Raw genomic sequence first — 21,802 nt, 5'->3', positions numbered from 1 at the left:
AACTAATACTTTTATTTAAAAAAACAAACTACGTGTTAAAAACACAATTTTAATTAATACCCATTTTTTTTTTACCTCCGGATCCACCGTTAGGAATTCTTCAGAGGATGGAATGATTTGTAGCGTGTGTGGAAATGCCATGCCTTACCGGGATTCGAATCCGGGACTTCCAGATTAATACCCGTTTAGAATATATATAACTATTATTTCTAAAGGTTTTTCGTTTTTTTAAAGGTATTATTTTTTCGAGAGGTTTTTCGTTTTTCCCAACGCTTTTCCCCCCCATAGACAGATTTCAATCGACAATTTATTACAGGCCTTTCTCTATTCTCTACTGAACTCTTATATAGCATGTTTAAAAAATCAGTGAATTCCGCTTTCGTACAAACTTATAATAGATAAGCTATTGAAATATGAGGGTAAACAGATTTATCACAGTTGTTAGAATTAGATAAAAATACTTTATCCGCTTTTAATATAGATGAAATACTACTAGTAAATAAATTATATTTATACAACTAAAACAAGAAGAAACTTAAAATAAAGGAAGATAAGAAAACATTTTTAGAGGAAGTGTATTTTAAATTGTATAATAATGTACACAGGTCTAATAATAAAATTAATGTCTTTAAATAATATTTTAAATTGTGCAAAGAAACAGTTTATGATTACAATATAAAAACTCGTTTAAACTTTTACGAGGTAATTTTCTATATGTTATTTCAAAATAAAGGTAATTTATATATTTTTCTTACCGTACAGTTCAGAAAGACAATTTTAACTTACTCACACCACTTTTCTCTAGCATCCAAGAAGCTGTACCAATAAATTCTCACTAGAACTAGATAAATTTAATACTTGATTTCTAACGGAACTAGAAATCTACCTTGTAATGTATAACTTGTAGCAACGATTAAGGATAAATATAAACGTAACGCTTAATAAAACGGCAACACTAAATTTACAAGTTAACGACACGATAACACTAGAAATAATCAACAAATGAAGCATTAAGCGATCTTAGAATACGTTTAATAACGCATAAACAGGATTCGAAAACAAGTCCTCTATGCGATACCACAGCAAAGCTGTAACAAAAGCCGAGGTGTTATAGATATGTTATATTCATGCTTGTAAAAGCTTTAAAAATTTAACTCATTATAGATCGCAATTTTGATATTGAGAAAAGTAAAGAGAAATTCACGAAACGAGAACTATTACAGATATTTCTTAAATTTTTTTTTTTTTTTTTTACAAATGAGATCATTATTCGTAAACGATTTAAGTCTAGTAACTGCTGACCCTCCTTTTGATAATAACGCACAGATAGGCATTATCAGCGTGGTATCTTGGAGTTGTTTTACCAAAAAGCTATTGTGATATTTTACGAATTTCTTTTGACACAAAATTTTAACTTGAATTGTGATCCTAAATATAGTCACTTTTGGTGTGGAGAAGAAAACTTAAATGGGATATAATCCTGACATAGTAAATAAATATGGTGTTTTCCGGTTTTAGACCTTTTTCAAAAAATTGAAATGTAACTGCTAATGCTCTTGATATTAATAAAATTGCTGCATTCTTGCACATAAATGTACATAAAATTGGAAATGTCATATTTATGTTTAAAAAAAAACCAAGACGAAACCGGAATTAGAAGACCTGAAGAAATTAATTACGTTAACGAATTTTATAGTAATTATATTTATACTGCTGTACCACTAAAAACACTTTCCTATTGATCCTGATACTAAAAGAAATAAAAAAATGATTCAATGTCTTAATTGGAGTAGATGCGATGATATCGGGAACAAATGAAAACAAATATTAAATAGTGACGAAATAGAACAATCTATAATATATATTATATTCACTATTGTTATAGAAATCCAGCATCATAAGAAAGTAACTGCGTTAATTGAACCTTCATATTCTGAATATAATAATCAAAATTCTATGGGAGATGATTATTGTTGGAATGAACCATTTAAGTCTGTCTCAAATTTATTTAATAATTAATCAAAACAAGTAAAATATAGTGATTATTATTCTTGTATAGTAATAAAACATGCAGATGAAACGAAGAAAATTTAATTGTAACAAATAAGAAAATGTCCTAAATTGTTAAATGTTGAAATATCTTCTAAAAATCAAACTGAACTTCAAAATAATATGAACATTTGTCTAACACATACTTAATAATGAATTTATGTGTTTAGATAGTAATTTTTTTCTTTCTTTATTAAGAAAATTATCTACAAACAAAACAGAAATTTAAAAGATGCGGACATCAGACAAAATAACGACTTTCGTCGGATTTTAAAAAAATGAATCTTATGTATTTTTGTAAATGTTATTCCTAAGCAGCGATTAAGGATAAAAAAATAATCATATTGCTGATATTAAACGCTTAATGAAAGGACAAGACTAAACCTAAACGTTAAAGTTACGATAAGACTACCGTCAACCGCCGAATTTAACGTTAAGGTTAATATTAAGCGATCTTAGAATATGTATCAACAGAATTCGAAAACAAAAGCCTATTCTTACAAGACATGTTTTATTCAAGTTTGTAAAATCTTTAAAAATGTTAACCTAAAAAAATCCAGTCCGGGTACGCATTTGCATTATATCACATTTTACCTAATTTATCCAAGTAAGTAAAACACTTTCATACGCTAAATATTGGAATTTTCACACTTATACTGGCATTTTCATACGCTTCAAAAATTGTCATTCATATAATCTTCTGAAGTAATACCTAGCGGTGATCCCGGAAGTTAAAAAAAAATATTTGCAATAATTAACTGATTTCTTATGTGCTTAAAGATACCAAATCCGTCAATTTGTCGAAATTTATTTTACACACTCATTTTAACTTATCTAAACCTAAGTTATATTATGAAGTTTAATATAAAAATTCAACCATTTACAAAAGTTCATACCAATCCTCAAAATGGAAAGCATATTTAAGAAAAATAAGAGTCTTTCAGCCAACCATGACACCATTTATCTCCAAAAAACTTTAGAGAAACAAGTTTAGAGCGCAGAAACATCTGCGCCATGTGTTGGCTGGTCGAGAGAATAAGGAAAATTTATTTAAATCACTCTTTCATAAGTATGACGTAAACTAAAAGGGAAAATTTGAATAAACCCAATATAAATTCCTGAAAAACGAATATCTAGGAAAAAACCAACTGAAAATATGTATACCAGCTTCCTTCCTTGTCGAAAACATGTTAAAAAGATTATTTTTAAAATATTAAATCACAAATTTTTAAAATAATTACGTCTTTTAAAACAAGTGCAATTTGTAAAAATAATTCCTTTAACACTCCTATTTATTTCCAACTATTTACTATTTCTGTATTATTAGACTGGAGTTTGTTATATTATTTGATATTTGGTAAATATCAAATAATTTGGAAGTGGTAGTTCAGTCATACGTCCGGATCTTTTTTTACCTATATAAAATTTGAAATAAGAAATTCATTTAAAAAAAAATCAATATGTTAATAAAAATCACATAATAAATTTAAGTAAAGAAGTAAGTTGTAAAACTTTTTTTTTTTTTTTGATACCTACCGACATGAACACAGAACAGTTTTGTAAATGTACACCTAAAAACTGAGGCAAATATGCTGTTTTACAGTTTACTATTTACAAAAATAAATTCTTTTACAGTCCCTATCTCAAATGTATACACGTACAAAAAGGAAGAGCTACGCAACCTCTTCTGAACATGGTTTTAAATGATTGTAATTGCTTTAAAAAAAAGTAGTGAGAAGAGAAATTTTCTTAAAAAAATTAAGTACAATTACGGTAAATTTTTAGACATTTTATTGGCGATGCTAAATTAAAAGAAATAATTATACGATATTACTCTTTTCCTTCTCAAAAAAAAAAAAATATATCGCAGAAGAGAGATGTAAATATATATAAAAAAACCTGTTTACGAAAAAAATTACCAAGATTCTGCAGAATGAGAGAAAAGGATGTAACAAACTTTTCTATATACTTTATGGGGATATGGACATAAATAAATGTGTGTTTTATAAAAAGAATCGTAATGGAAAACAAAGTGTGGATAAATAGAAAAATTCAAGTTTTAATTTTTAAATATGGTGTGTAACCTCTGCCAATAGCAAATCTATAAAGCGTTAATTTAAAAGGGAGGGGGGGTTTCAAGTGGAAATTCGATTCAAAATATATTCGAAACCTTCTAAAATATATTAAAACATATTTCTTTTTTGTTTGTGTTTTTTAAAAATAAAGTTGTTATTGGGAATTTATAGTTCAATCTTGATTTATTTGTTCTATTTTTTCCTTGGAAAATTTTTCTAAAAATAATTGCTTTTATAGATGATCGCGTTGTTTTCTATACAAAAAAAAAGCTGACAACACAGTTGTTTCTGATGCACGGCTTACATACACATAAAACCTAATTTAAAATATTTATCATTTTATTTAAATATAGTATTTTTTGTTTATTTAATTTAATGAATGTAACTAGAGCGCGCGCACATACCGTATTTAATTGGCGTGGGGGTGGTGGTACTAACGGCGACGGTGGCACTAACTAAACTAATATAATTTCACAACTTACATAGAATAAATGTCGCTTATACAACCGGCAGACTGGTGTTGCCTCGAGGCTTAACGCACCAGGTCTCGAGTTAACCAAGTAATCAAATTCGAGATCCCGCCAGACCGTGTTAGTTTTTTACACTTGTGACGTCACAACATGACGGCTACTGTTGTAGTCGTCTGCATTTTTTGTGGTGGAGGTACGATTTTTTAAAAGGTTTTTTGCAGATATTGTTATTTTTTAATTGTTTAGAAATGTGAGTAAAAATAATATGACCTTATTTAGGGAAAATTTCAAGATACTGAAGGTGACCTTACTCTACAGCCTCACTCCTTGACTTTTTAAGTCGAACATTTAATGGCATCAGTGCCCCATACATAGAACTAATCTAACCAAGTTTAGCAACATCGATTCAGTAGTTCCGGAGATAAAAGGTGATTTAGAGGCCAAAACCGAACATACACACGTACATACGACCATTAACATCTGGATTTTTGGGTTACTTAGGTGTCAAAACGTCAAGATCGGTGAAAAACGCATATGCCCAAACTGGACCGATTACAATACTTTCCCTTCTAAAGCATAGCAGCTATAGCTCTAGAAGGAAGATGGGAAAGTCTTTATTATTTTCATGTTTATCTAAAGTAATTATAAATATGATAAAATTGTTTTTGAGTAAGTTTCTAATACTTCAAAAAATTTATTTTACATATTTGTTTTATACAAAAGCTGAAAAGCACGCCAAATATAACATATATTTACTTCCAAGCTTAATAAATTATACTAACCATCTACTAAAATCTCTTGTTGTTTGTGCCCAGAAATTCAGTTACTATTATAATTGCCTAAATTATCAACCTGTTCTAATTTTCCTGTATGGTGGTTTATAATCTCTTGGAATTCTACACATTCCATAGATTTTTATTATTACAGTTTTTCCTTTAAAGTTAAAACTACATTAAGTCAATTCATCGTTGTTATTTACTTGTTTTATTGTTACATGCAGTCCTATATTTAAATTAAAGGCTAATACAGCTTCTTGTAGATTAGTTTTGTATCTTTACATTTTTGAATGTTGAACCTTTCTTAACGTAACATGTTTGTTCGTAATTTAGACACATTTCTATATTTGAATACATTTGCAACAAACATCGAATTTGGTTTAAGCTAAAGGTTTTATACAACATTTCACATGATTGTTACGTTCTTATTCAGAAATATATGGTTTTATAGGAAAACATAAACTTGTAGTCTTATTTGTTAAAAATAACCCCAGTATTTCACAGAAATATTATCGTACTAAACAATCGTGCAATTTGACTGTAAACTAGAAAATAGCTTTACGCTTTGTTTTTTTTTAAACTAACGGAATAAGTAGAAAAATAATCTTGAAAAAATCTTAGTTAAAAAAATAAAGTTAAAAAAATCTTGTTACTGAAAATGTGGTCTTGCTGCATCGACGATTTTTTATTCCTTTTATAATTGTAAAATGTTATTTTTAATCTAGTCATTCCGTATTCTTTTGCTACAAAACATACTAAAGTCTTTTTTAATTGTGTATCAGCGGCAACCTACAAAACCTAAAATAAGATGTTTTATGTTTGATCTAACACCTAGAGAATTTAATTGGCATGCCAGTTAGTTAACTTCTGCAATAAATAGACTTGATAAATTTTAGATGCTGTATTTTATAAAACCAAGTTAGACAATTTCTAAAGACATTAATGTCGTTTTCTAAAATTGTTGGATTTTCAGTGTTGTTAAAACTGTTTTGCCTGTTAAAATTAAAGCCTATCTTTTTGTTAAAAAAATTATAATCTTATATTTACCAAAAATTCTTACAAAATTCTATGTAGTATTCAAATTCATAAGTTAAAAATTGTCTGCAGTTCGTATTGTTTCCTGGTTTTCATGCAAAAATTGAAGAATATCTTGAAAATTCAAATCTGCATTTTTTACTTTTAAAAAAAGTCTGCTAACTTGGAATTTAATTTTTTTTAATTTTGATTTTTAAAAAATATTGTTTATAGCTTCTTGTCTGATAGTTTCTTCTTTCTTAAAAATATTCTTAGATTTTACATCCACAATCTCTTTTACAACCAGTTTTTTAAGTTTTCCAAGTTCAGTCTCGATTTTTCCCCTGCTCAAATCTAAAAGAAAAGGAACTTGTCCTTTTACAGATAAATTGTTATCCTTAATCATTAAAAAACATCCTGTAAAGAAAAATTAAAGCTTCCATAACGTTTACAATAATTTTTATTAACTGTCTTTCTCTTGCAAACACTCAATGGAAAATTCTTGCAGGAAAGAATATTATCACAGGAAAAAAATTACATACTGCAAAGTTTAGTTCATTATTTAACATTGTTCTTCGGTATAACAATTAATCTTTACAATATCTGTTAAAAGGGGGTTGTTTATTGTATTAGAGCAGAAAAATAATTCTCTAAATATTCTTTTGGATGTTCGTAATTTCCATCAATATGTAAATTTAAATATTTCTGAATGTCCACTGTTTAATTTTTTTTTAAGTCCATTTTCACAATTTAAAAAAAATATTTCAACTTTTAACACGCATGTCAAATACCTGCTGAGGCTTGAGAATCATGTAAACCACTTTGCAATTAATCTACTCGATAACAGCAGAGACTTCTTTTTTTCTTTTTTCTGTTTAGCCTCCGGTAACTACCGTTTAGATAATACTTCAGAGGATGAATGAGGATGATATGTATGAGTGTGAATGAAGTGTAGTCTTGTACATTCTCAGTTCGACCATTCCTGAGATGTGTGGTTAATTGAAACCCAACCACCAAAGAACACCGGTATCCACGATCTAGTATTCAAGTCCGTGTAAAAATAGCTGGCTTTACTAGGACTTGAACGCTGGAACTCTCGACTTCCAAATCAGCTGATTTGGGAAGACGCGTTCACCACTAGACCAACCCGGTGGGTTAACAGCAGAGACTTACGACGGTTGAAACGAACCCATGTACTCGACTTTGGGTCTGCGTAACAGTTTGGAATCTACAACCGTCAAGTTTAGTGGTGTCGTATCTAATTTCTTGTTACTTTTCTTTCTTTTTATTTTTTATTTGTTACTAATGTTTGTTTTGTGGACTATATGGTGCTGAAATTATTGGTTTGTGATTTATGACAGCTTGAAATTTCATATTTGACTTTAAATTTGCTTACAACTGTTTATTGTGTATTATTTATTTTGGGGGTTCCTTAAGGACCTTCTTATCACATGATTTTGTCAGGAAACTTACTTATGGCTCCGCAGGGGAGCCGATTGTAATTATAATTGATTTAGCAAAAAAAAAAAAAAAAAAAACTTTTAACACGGCTCCAATGTGTTTCATTATCTTTTTATTTCTAAATTAAATATTTGTAACTTGTTATAATTTTCGGCGTTTAAGGAATTTAAACTTTTCACTTATTTTTCTACACGTTTTTCATTTTTAAGCAGTTGAAAAAAAAGGCAGCCGGTATCTAAGTTACATCAGAAAGTTGAATGGAAAGATTTTGGTAGACGAAGCATAGCGAAAACATTTTGTTGGCTCACTGATACTACAAGAGAAAATGGAATAATCGATACCTTACCTTGGGGATACTAAAATTGAATATGTATGTAATGATTACAGTAATGAAGTAAAGAATTTTAATGGGGGGTGTCAATTGAAATTATTTTAAGAGAATTAACTATGAAAAAAAATGCGAACACTAAATTAAAAACTATTTTAAAGGGAAATTAAAATTGAAATTATTTTAAGAGAATTCAAAGTTAAAATTATTTTAAAAGAAAGTTTAGCTGGTTGCCCGAAATCATCACCCTCACTACCATGTTTGTGTGCATTTTTTTTTACTTTTATCTGTTCGGTGATTTAATGTGTTTGTTGGTTTTTTCTTTTACAACAGATAACAGTAGGTTTTCAGTTCTGGTACTCTCCCCTACTACATAACAAAACTTTTACGTCCAACCACTTACTTCACGATGTTGCCGTTCGTTTGTTCGTCGGATGGAAGTAGGTTCTGGTTGTAAGCACTAGCCTTAATTGTTTCGCGTAAAATTTCTAGTTGTAGTCCGAGAATCTTGAACTGTTTTATGTTTACCCATTAAGCCACAGATCGGTCATTCAAGTACTTTTCTTTTTCAGTTCAGTTGATAACGCTTCAACATTAACCACACTGGATCAATAATGATAATAATACTTACTTTATACATTTTTTTCTCAAATGAAACTGTTTCTTTACTTTACCAGTGTTTTCAAAACCTTTTAATTGAACTGTTAAAGATATAAAAATTAGAAAGTTTCGTTCAGCAATTAAAAAAAAAACTAATTAAAATAATTCTTCTCAACCATTACGATTTTTTTAATTTGTGTATTCTTGTACACTCTTTTAAAATACAGAAAAGTTTTTTAAATTTCAAAAATGTATATAAGTATCTACTCTACTGAACAGCTATTTATTTGAAATTGTTTGGAGTGATGCGTATGCATTACGGTTTCAAAGACGATCTAGGTAAAAATACGCCTTTCTTTATTAATGTTGTGGAGTGATAAAATAAATTTCACGAAGCATTTTTAAGACGCTTAATTTGATAAAACAATAAGCAATAACACGACCCAAAATTAAAATTATATAGACCTCCATAGGAATGAAATCCGATTCTATAACAAATATTCATATACGTATTTATGGAGTGTACTCAAAGAAAGGTGAAGGTTTTTACTGTGATTTAGACGAAGAAAAGATACTTGTAGCAATCAACAAGAAGGAAATAAATCATTTTTTTCCTTTAACAGTTTTTTAAAGAATACTAAGCAATTACTTTATTTCTTCAAATTAGAATTGCTTAAGTCAATGTGATATAAAATTTAGATATTTACTATAAATTTCTGATAACTGAGTTTTGATAAATGTATTTAAAAATAACGGGGCTGAACATTAAACATATTTACTTATTGACTGTAAAACACTCCAATAAATAAGAAATAAAATCAACGATAAATTTACGATTCTTATTGTAATGAAAATAATAATAATAATAATAAAGTTCTATTTTATATCCAGATTACGGGTTTCGTCATGAACAAGTACTATTTAAAACCATTATTATTTTTACTTCCTTATACGAAGTAAAGGAAGTATTGTAATCGCAAAAAGTTTTGGTTTTCAGATGTCAAAAAAAATATTCTTTTTGTCCATCCCTGAATTCATTTTGATTAGTTCAAGCGAGACGTCTGTACGTATGTATCTCGCGTAACTCAAAAACGATTAGCCGGAGGATGTTGAAATTTTGGATTTAGAACTGTTGTAACATCTAATTGTGCATATCCCTTTTGATTGCAATTGACTGAACCTAAAGTGTCCAAAAAAGTGCAAAATACAAACAAATTTGGATTTTGGGCTTTTTCTTAACTGCTGTAATAAGTCCTCATTGAGAGCTTTTCAACGATATATCATAAATGGTACTTATTTTCATTGGTTCAGAAGTTAAATAAAAATTTAATTAATGAAATATTTGGATCTTGCAAGGGGAAGGGACATCGGTTCGAATTAGACTTCATCTCCTTTTTTCTAACTTTTTTTAAATTTAATTTTGATTTATTAATAGTTATTAACCTCTGATTGTAAAAAAAGTTTTACGATAAATAATAATTCAATAATAAGAAAAAAATTATGAAATAAAATTTTACGTACTTTAATTTAAAAAAAATGTGTATGTGTAATTTAATAGGCGTATAAGGAAGTCATGTGGCGTCCACATCACATTTTTTGTTAATTATAAATAATGATGGTGATTTATGTGCCACATTTACTTCTTTCTCATTAGTTTTGTTAGTGCACTGACTTTTGGTTTTACGTGAATAATAATGTTATATAAAAGGAATTATTAACCCGGTTCAGGAATATTTTAAAAAGAAAACATAGTAAGATTAATCGATGCGTGGTGCAAGCAACAGAAGCTAAAAGCAGAGTATGTTGTTGTACCATGTATATACAGACGGTAAAAACAGGGACCACAGACTGTATAGCAAAGCTCATTTATCGAGTTCTGTACTTTGAAATTTATTAATGGTCCAAAAAAGAGAAAATCCTTAATGAGATTAAAAGTTGTGCAATACATTACCGGTTTGTTGTAAGTACTAGAGAAATATAAAATACAGTTGTAAACGATCTGAAAAGAAATGATAAATTATTACTTTACGTATTCCAATTAATTATAATTTTTTAACAATCAATTATTTATTAAGCAGTGTACTGCAAAAACATAAGGATTAAAGATTAAGTATTATGCAGTTTTACTTTAAAAATTCTCTTAAAACATTTATAAATTATTCCCAACTACAGTTTATCTTTAACAGTATATTTTATTTGATATTTCATTTTATCATACATTTTTATGCGCATAATTATCCATAACTTAAAAACACAATTTGGGATATATCGTAAATATCGTTTGTAGTGACCTCCAAGGAACCGACGATTTTAGGTCACAAAAACAGATGTTTACGTAACTTAGTGACACTACTTATGCCATCTACACGGGTATTGTAATACAGTAAAATAATAATAGTAATTTATTTCCGTAATATTAAAAAAAAATTGTAATAATAAAAATAAATACAGTAGAGTAAAAGAATATAGAGAAAAATTGTAAAAATGAATTTTTCTGCAAAAAGTTGATTAGTTTGTTTTGTTTCGAACATTTCATGTTGAAGTACAGTTTTTGAAGGTTCTTTTCTAAATCAAAACAAACACTCTTTGTTTCTTCATTAGCAGTTTCTGTAAAACTGAGAAACCGGCAAGTTGTTTTCATTGCTGCTAGAACTCCTGGAAGGTTTGGCGGGTTGATGTCTTCATTGTTGAAGATATTGATGAAGACGTTACCTTAGTTGTCACTACCTTTGTCCCCGTCTATTTCTGCTAGAACTAAAGCCTCTACATTATGATCTGTTACAATTCCATGCGTTTCTAAATCTTTGTCAACCTCTTGATAATATTCAAACAATGTATTTGACAACGATTGGTTTTGCAGACTATTGCCCCATTCCGGTAAAGATTCTTCTTCGCATGCGACCTCAGTAACTTCGCCAACCTGTGGTAAAATTCAGCATGTCTAAAGCAATTTTTACAGTCAGCGGAGAAACCTTATCTCATGATCATTCTAACATAATTATAGCATCCAGAATAGTTATTTCCTTATTTTGATCTAAAGCCTATATCGTTTGTAAAATTAGGTGTTTTTTCTAGTGGACTTTTAACCCACTTGATCACGCGTTGATCTAAGGGCTGCAAGACTGCTGTTGTTTTCGGTGGTAAGAACAATAACTTTATACATGAAGGATTTTCAACGTGTAGATGAGCCGGACAGTTATCAATGAGCAGCAGTATTTTGTCATTTTCAATCTTTAATTCACGGTCTCATTTTCGTAATCAAGACGCAAAGTATCATTTGTCATCCAAGTTTCTTGTTACTTTCGTACATAACAGAAAGCGATTTCAAATGTTTAACATATCGGAGTTTATCACTTATACTTACTACCAGAATTTTTTTTTGTCAGTTGCAGTCATATTTGTAACAATTAGTACTAATGGTCTTTTTTTTGATAATTTCTTCCCCGAACAAGTTTTGTCTTTAAACCGAAGGGTTCTTTCTGGCATCAGTTTAAAAAAGACCGGATTTATCAACATTATAGATTTTTTCGCCTGAATAGCCTTCTTTTAATTTTGACTAAATGGTTTCTAGCCATTTTTCTGACACCGGTTGGAGCTGTTGCGGCCTTGCCTCTTATTCTCCCCAACACAATATCGTGTAGCTGACAGAACCATAATATCCAAGCTGAACTTATTTCACATGGTTTACCGAATTTTTCAGAAAATTCGTTCGCCTTAGTTTCCAATACAGGGTAAAAAATAGAGATATCACAAGTCCTCTGGTATTTAAACCATTTTTACAGCGCTTGGTCTAAATCATTACGCTGACTAGGCCGTAATTTTTTTGATTTCAAAGAATTTATTCCAAAATTTTTCTTAATTTTTCACGGTCTTTCATATCACCGATATTGTTGAATGACCTACGCCTAATTCTCGGGCAATGTCCTTATTAGTTTCACCATTCTCTAACCGTCAGATAATGTGCACCTTTTCTTCTACCGTGAATGTTTTTCGCGAAGTCATAATTAAATCACTATTAAATGAATTACTCAGGATACGTAAAATAAAATACTGTACCCGCACGATATGATATGCTCACAGCAAAAGATTAGTAACAACTGCTTCAGTTCCAATAAACTGGTACAGGAAGAAGATAAGAAAAACAAGAACTGCATTTTATATGCAGGTAAAAGGGGAAGGGTGACTCATTTTAACCCTCAAAATATTACTGTAGCTACAATGTAGAGATATACTACACTACTTACGAGTCACTTCCGTCCGTCATTATAAGCGATAAAATGTTGCTTTGATGTAGAAAAAATAAGTCGTAACAACCGATATGTCACTACAATATGATTAAAAACAATATACATACTGACCTATGTATTAACAAAGCATACCAAACCAACCAAGAGACAAGGTTTTGGTCACTATATCCGATATGTCATTATATCCGATGTCACTACAAACGATAGTTATTGTATAATATAATTCGGTAAATTAAATTAAAAAAAAAATCGATTACAGACTTACAAAAAAGAAATTATATAGTTCTTAAATTTAGGCATCAAGGATCGATTGTAATAAAAAATTAGAAGTAAGTTCAGAGAGGAAATAAATAATAGTGAACACTAGAATATATGAAATAAATGAGAAGCGCCTCATACCAATCACGTTGATCGAAAAAAGCCAATAAAGAATAGTTTTTTATGAAAATGCATTGTTTCTAATTTATTAATTTATTTGAAAATTATAAACTGTTATCCATTTCATAAAGTCAAATAAGAAATGTCTAAATTAAATGTAATAATCAATTCAGGAATGTAAAAATCCAATCCATTTTACATACGAAAACACACACGAATTATAAAAAAATAGTTACAAAAAATATAAATTTGTTTAAATTGTGTGAAAATCTACTGCATCACTTTATTTTAATGAAGAAAACTAAAAAAAAAATAGTTACATAATTGTTTCAATAACCAAAAATTTTGAAGTCAAAACAATTATACTTATTTATTCACCTTTTTTACTCACAGTCTATACCGTATATTAGTTTAAACAAAGTTGGACACATAATGCTCCCCCCAAAAAATAGAAATTTATTTCTCTTTCAATTTTTTTTTCCCCAGGATAATTTTGTTCCTATATATAAAACATATCCTTCCCTACAGACAAAAACGGATGTATATTCATTTTTTATTAAAAAAAGAAGAAGAAACGTAGTGATTTGTACTCGAAGAGATAAAAAATAATGTTTAAGAGTATATTTATTCGAAGAAAACCTTAACTTTATAAAACGGTGAAGGTTTTTTTTTTATATATATATATATTGTCATAGTAAATAGATATTAAACAGGCTCAAAAGAAATTTCAAATTTAACGTAAAAGAAATCTTTAGCCAGTAAAGTTTCTTTATTGGCTTACTCAAGTTAAAATGAAAAAAATATAAAAAAATAACAAAGCTTGTTGAGAAATTCAATTTAAGAATAAATACACTTTCTTCAACAACAACCTATTAAACTTTATTGTGTAGGGTATCCACATATATTAGTAGCAGTAATAAACAATTTATACAGTAAATAAACGAATAAAAACAGTAAAAGAAAAAACTAACCATAACTAGCCTAGTATAATTTAGAATAATAGTTATAAATAAAACTATATATATATATATATATATATATATATATATGCATAAATAATAATATTTTTTTATTTAAATTAAAAAAAAAATATTTAATTAGATAATAGTTAAATATTTACTTAATATTTTTACTGTTTGGGTCGAACAGCGAAGTACTTCATGAACAAATTTTGTCGTTTCTAAAATGTGAAGATATTGAATTTTAAGTCTCCTCCTGGAAGTGATTGGAAGTAGGAAAAGTATTTGTTGAGACAGAAGGATTTAACATAGCCATTCCAAGACCAGGAAGTGCATCTTCAGAGATACGGATGTGAATTCAGATCTTTGCAGATTATCCAATCAAGGCCAAGAAAACATTGAACACATCAACTCCAACGTCACAATGTTGCCAAGGTGATCCATCAGCGGTGTAATCATTAGGGTCTGATTATCAACACTGAACCTTAGGAATTTGCCCCGCTTTTAGATAAACACAATAATAACAATACCTCATGGAGATAGATAAAAACGATTAAGATGAATAATGACGTTTACATGTAAGAAGTAAAAAAAACTTTAATGAACATTTATCTAATATTTTCAAACAAAAAAATAAAGACTTTATTTAATTTTCTATATAAAGATTATTTAAATACCTACACAATAAGCGTTTTGTGCCACTGATTTCTCTTTTCCATTATTATAAAAATTCATTGAAGCCATTCAACGATAACTTATTTGACCTCATCACATCCGCGATCCGCGGCTGCCGTCAAAAAGTTTAATAATTTAGTATGGTTCTGTATGGTGCGTTTTCTAGTTAATTTCAACCAAATTTTCTGATTAATCTCCCTGTATCAGCTGTATGCGATGAGCGTTAAAGTGAAAAAAAAAAAATATATATTTTGCAACGTGACAGTAGGTCACGTATGTTTTATTTTCCATAAGGTAGCTTAAAAAATTACTCGTGTACGACGCGCACCTGTTTCTTAAAAAAACGACATGAAATTTATGTATGGGTGCATGTGATACGTGGGATTTCCAAATGAGGGTCCAATATCTGGATCCTCACATATACCTTCAAACAACATGTTAGCGGTATAATTACTAATATATGATAGTAATGTAAACAAATAATATCGTGTATTCACATCAGTAACTGAATGTTGGGTCACACCCGTTATGTAGGCTTTATCGTATATGTTTGTTTATTAAGTTTATCATATAATCATTTTTGTTTATTTATGCATTTCCGGTTATAGCATTTTTTTATTTTATCATTTTTTTTTTTTTTGTATAAATTCAAGTTGTCTCAGCTAAGCATATAACATTATTTAATTGCAAGGCAGCGAATTTATGGTTACAGGTGACAAGAAATCTAAAAATAAGAGATTTTTCTCTTTTCAGAAAACGCTCATTATCACTTTCCTAAATTCAGTGAATTTCTTAAATCTGAAAGGAATTCGTTCCTAAATGATAACTCCAGTGGTTAGTTAACCTGCAAAGATTTTTTTTAAAAATATTATACATCAATTGTTTACATTTAATTTTAGAAATGTAGAAAAACAATGAAGAAATTAAGAAAAGGGTTACGATTAAGAAATTTATCACCGTTTTGCGTACTCTTACGAAAAATTTTAGTGCTACTCTGACTCGCTTTCTATTTGTTTTCTTCAAATAGTATTCGAGAAACCATCGAACAAAACTTTCTTCTCTTTTGTAAATATGGCATTCATCTTAATTTGATGAGATCTTAAGATGAAGAACACGAACTAGGGAATTCATCACTATTAATTCATTCATATTTATGAAGTTTACTGATAGATTTTTTCTTCATTTCTTTAATCACAGGAAAGTTATTAATAACAATCTTTGTTTAAGAACTCCACTATACATTAGAGTCATTATTTCACTATTGTTTCATTCCTATACGAATTGTTTTAACCTATACTAATCCCAGATTTGCCTATATACAGGACAAGCATTTCTTAAATTTAAAATCCATATCAGACTTTATATGAAATATTTTGTGGAATTTTATATTTTTCACGTTCTTTAGATGCGTAAGAAAACTTTAAAAAAGAGGTAATAATGAGAATTAATAAAGAATGAATTAATGTAAACGGGACCTAACCGAGTTTTCAAGGGTGGTAGGATACCACCTGCGCGAACCCTTTCTAATAGTATTCTTTATTTCCTGCTACGGTTCATATTCATGTTGTAAAATAAGGTACAAAAATTTTAATAATTATTATGGAGGTCTAATGTTATAGAATGTCAAATGAGTTACTTAGTTTCATCGGTAGGCTACATATGAAGATATTTTATTAACACGTAAAATCTTATAACATCTTATATATATATATATATCTGTTAAATGAATGTGAATGTTGTATAATTGTGAAAATAATTACCACATATAATACGATCAGATCTTATTTTATTCTGTTAAAATTGATTTTTGTAATAGTACGTAAATTAAAATATCAAATTAAAAAAATCGTTATAGCACATACAACATATGTTACAACCTCTAAAAAAGGGGAGCCTGGACAAAGACACTTATTCCTGAAATAGGACCGTGGATGGGGAAAAAAACACGGCGATGTGGGGTACTACCTGTCACAATTCTACCAGTCACGGAGGATTTGGTGTATACTTACACAGATTTAAAAGAAGCGAGCACCCAAATTTTGTGTACTGCGATCAAGAGGACATTCCCTGCCACACCTTCTTTGAATGTGCACGTTGGGAGGATCTAAAAGCAAGATATAACATACAACAGATTACCCCGGAAAAACTACAACAAAGTATATGCTGAGATTTAAAGAGGAATGACTGACAATAGAGAGATTTGTGGCTGAGGTTATACGAGTGAAGGAAGTCGATGACAAAAAGTGGGAGGAGTTACTTTAAGGAAAAAAGAGAAAGAGGTCGTGACCCGGCTGCTGGGGCAGGACACGGAAAAGGCATAGCCGGGCCCGGTATCCCTGGCCTCAGCGATTAGAGATAGAGGCAAGATGAATATAAGGAAAAGATCCGGAACCGGTGAGTCGACCAGCCATGCCGGACGTACTGCCGGTAGGTGGGGAGGCTCATTCGAGTCGCAAGAACACTCCCCTGGGCTGAGTAATTCTTGATTGCTGAGCCGGTCGAGGGGAGCAAGAGAACAAACACAAAAACCCCCAAAACAACCTCTAAACAGAGTTGTGAGAACAGCATCATAATTTGAATTTTTGTAATTAATTTAAAAATTACTAAATAAAATATTGGTTTTTTCATTCAATTGGAAAATCCTACCAGTACGTAGAAACATGTGGTATTTAGTTGTATTATAAGTACAATTACAAATGAAACAGAAATAGTACAAAACCACTAAACATTATAAATAAAGTAATTAATTACAATTACTAGCCAGCCATCTCCAAAGTAGTCGACCTATTTCTGAAACAAGTTTGTATTACTAGTACTTTGATGGGTTTAAAGAATTATTTAATTTGTTCTGCAAGTCCAAACCGAAATTTACTTATTATTAGAAAATTGATACTAGCTACAAAATCCTTTAAATTTAAGATATCATTTCTGCGAGGTTCTTACATCAATTTATATGGAAAGAAACTTCCATATTTGACAGTTGCTAAACGTAGATTTATTTGCTTAATTATGTAAATGATATAAAAATTTAATTTACATATCATAAAGTAATTATTTTAATTACAGTATTTTTCGTCTTATTTCTATGGAAGCAAACGGTCGAAACTACAGCCTATCTGTTACTATAAACGTAATTAGTATATTAATTTAAATGAAGTGTGTTTCCTTAATGTCAGATAACAACATTATTTCAACACGTACTACCAGCAATGAAAAGACTGCTTCTTTTAAAAAATGCTTTATTACGATCGCTGCCACTAATATTGGTTCATTTTATTATTTTAATTTAAGCAAAATAAAATTCCAAGGTTTATTGAAAAATTAATATCATCAGTAATGATTTATATAAATAAAACAGAACTGGAATATCAATTTGCAAATTCAATTGATTACGATCTAATTTTAACTCCTACTGTAATTGTTACTTCATTTATTTTCTTTAAATAATTTTTACTGATTCTAGTTTTTACTTCTTAACCCTCTTTGATTTTTAAGACATCCATAAATATATTATGTTACTGTGAAATAAAACCTTATTTTTGAATTAGAAGGTGTAAAAAAAAAACAATTATCTTTGTTCATTGTTAAATAAACGCACGCTTACTTTGTCCTAAAACTTATATTTATATCTAATTTTCTCCCACATTCACATTTTCCAAAATACTAAAACTTTATTCAGATATATATTATTATCATTCGAGATATAAAAGATAAATTTGTGTTCAGTTCAGTACATTTATTCCTTGATGTTGGTGAACACAGATTCAAATTAAGAATCTACTTTACCTTCCTACTGTTAAAAATTGAGTCCATTCAGGAGTATAAATAGACTGCACAAAAGCAAATGCAGAATTTTACCTGAAGCACAGCTTGTTACGTAGAAATAAAATGAGAAAAAAGTATTCAGTATATGTACTGTTTAAAACATAATATTTTCAATGGCCCCTTGGTTTTTTTCATTAAATGAATTTTTATTTTCCTGCGATTTTTGCTTGTGGAATTCCGATTTAGAAGATTAAATATAATTAATTACGTCACATTTTTGTTAAAAGTTTTAATAGTTCGGAAAATCACTTACTTTTTAAAACCATCTGTACAATGAATCGTTGCAACCATTTCCATTGTCTACAGCTGTTTTGTGAGATGCTTCAAAATTCAGTTTTGAATCTAGTTAACTGAATTTTATTGCTCTTATAATTTGTGGATGAGTTTTGAATTAAATTTTTGTTTTCTCAAAATTAGGTCAACTACTGGAATATTATTTATTTGTTCAGTGCCTCTAGCGAAATAAAAATAACATGAATCTTTATGTACAGATTTCTGCTGGAAGAAACTAGGCAATTTTATAGAAAAATTCAGTTTTTCAGGGTGATGAAGTGCTTGTTTATAAAATAAAACGTTAACTCAATATTCTTCGTGTTTAAATAGTGTAATGCAACTTTCTTTGATATAATACCCTTTTCATTATCCCTTTCTCTCTTTCTGCACACACACAGACACACATACATACATACATATATATATATATATATATATATATATATATATATATATATATATATAAGTGTATTTAAAGTATACATTATATATACGTTTTGTGCTGTATGTTAAAGAGAATGTGTGTTTAAGAGGGATAGCAGGAAAAGAAGTATAGAAACACAGATACGAAAAGAGTGAGAGAGTTGTTAGTATATAAAACTTATAACCATCTTTCAAATATTAATAAAAATGTAGCGCAACATTAGTACCGCTACGTAATTCAAACAACAAATAACATGCATTTGTTAACATGTAATAGACATATAAACGTTTCTTCCTGAAACGATCCTATCAATCCACACAAAGTATCCTTTATATTGCGTGATACTCTTGTTCTCATGCAACACTGTCATTATTTTGAAAAGTTTACAACAGTTTGCTATCAAAGCATTACTCTGTTTATATAAACTTAAAAAAGTAAAAGTGTGAAAATAATGTTTTCAAAAATATATTTAAAAATTATTTCACTTATTTTTCGTAAAAAAAAAAATAAATCTATTTTAATCTTTATTGAACAAATAATGGAATATATATTTTGAGAATATTTGAGAATAAATAAAGAATGACTAGTATATTTTTGTTATATTTTTAGTTTTTTCTTTTTTATATTTTAGTTTATTACTAATTTTCTATTATTTATTTAGAAATAGTAGAAAGGTGGTTGAAACAGTGTTATTAATAGGTTACCATTAAATTTGATTAAAAAAAGATTAATTCTAAGTTAATTTCATCTGGCCTAAATTTAATAGAATTTTAAAGTAAGGAAATATGTTTTAATTAGTCCGTAAATGTTTCAATATAATGCATTTAAAGTTTAACTAGTGTAACTCATTTATTAAATATTTTCAATTTAACTTTCAAATTTAGGGCTTTAGATTTTTTTAAATTAAAGATTAAGAAAATAAAATTTCCTTACACTATAAGCCATACACTATATTACATTTTCATGATCTATCCAACGTGATTGTTTGTACCAGTGAGAAAATACTGTATTAAGTCTCACTGTAACTGTATAAAAATACAAATTGGTTCAACGTGCTCATATTCTGATTTACAATTTTTTAGAAAATTTGCAAATTCATTTACTGTAATAAAGAATATAATTTTACATTATGTTCGTCAATGTTATTTTATTTGTACCTATTATCCATCAATATTAGAAAATAAAGAACAATATTTCAGACATCTTTTTTGTATTATATTAGTGTTTTTTTTTTACAAAAGTAGTGCTGTTATATCGAATGCAAAATAGCTAAACTGTTAAAAATATCAATGATTGTCGACCGGTTTATTCACTACTAGGAAGGCAACAATGGTAAATATACCAAACTTTTTTTCCGAATGTCTCTTTTGAATTTTATGAGATGTAACTTTTGTCAGAAATATTTTAAGTAAAATTTTTTTTAATAATCTTAAAAATCTATGAGTAAATCCCACTTTTTTAAGAAGAACGTGTTAAAAAAAAAAGTAATCTCAAATATAGTCCTCATTTTCTTAGTTTGTTCGTTCATGAATTATGAAGAAAAAACACACCAACAGTCTCAGATTAAGAACTACGAAACGGATTTGTTAACATAACATCGGCTGCCATCTACTTCTCAATTGATTATGAAATTACTGGTGAGTTGAGTGAGCGCTATTGATGTAACTTTCCAGTTCAGCAGAGTCGTTTCTTGCACAGACATGCAGACTGAATAAAATCTGTTGGCTTTCTTTCGGCTAGACTTCGTGTTCTGGATCGGAGTCTAGATGTCACGAATTTAGAGAACCTTGCAAGGGATTTGTCGGCTTTCATTGGTGCTTTCACCAACAATGAAAGTTGACAAAGGTGAAGTTCAATTCCTCATAGTTCCGGTCCAGTGAGGCCCTCGTATCATGTTGGAGTAGGGAATTGTCGGCCTTAAAAAGAGATGTTTGTCGTTTACGGAGAGCGACTCAACGTCAGGGTGATCCGGAACGGTGGGAAGTCCTTGTTGCCTTGTTCTAAAATACATAGATTGGAGATCTCATTATTTTCAGTCAAGTCCGGACTGCGAAGAGAGATTAAAAGGACCCCTAGGAAGTGGTATGTAAAGTCTTAGAACGCAAAATACGTTAGGACGTTCTTCTGTCCGCTCTCTCGACCCGGCTTACTGTAATTTCAGACACGTCTGAAATTTTACACAGATTACTCAACGATTTACTAGTTGATGATAATGAAACTGGAGGCACCGCATATTATCTGCGGGTGC

Source organism: Lycorma delicatula, chromosome 3 (assembly GCF_047948215.1).
Source record: "Lycorma delicatula isolate Av1 chromosome 3, ASM4794821v1, whole genome shotgun sequence".
NCBI classification, from domain to species: domain Eukaryota; kingdom Metazoa; phylum Arthropoda; class Insecta; order Hemiptera; family Fulgoridae; genus Lycorma; species Lycorma delicatula.
Note: the sequence above shows the minus strand (reverse complement) of the source record.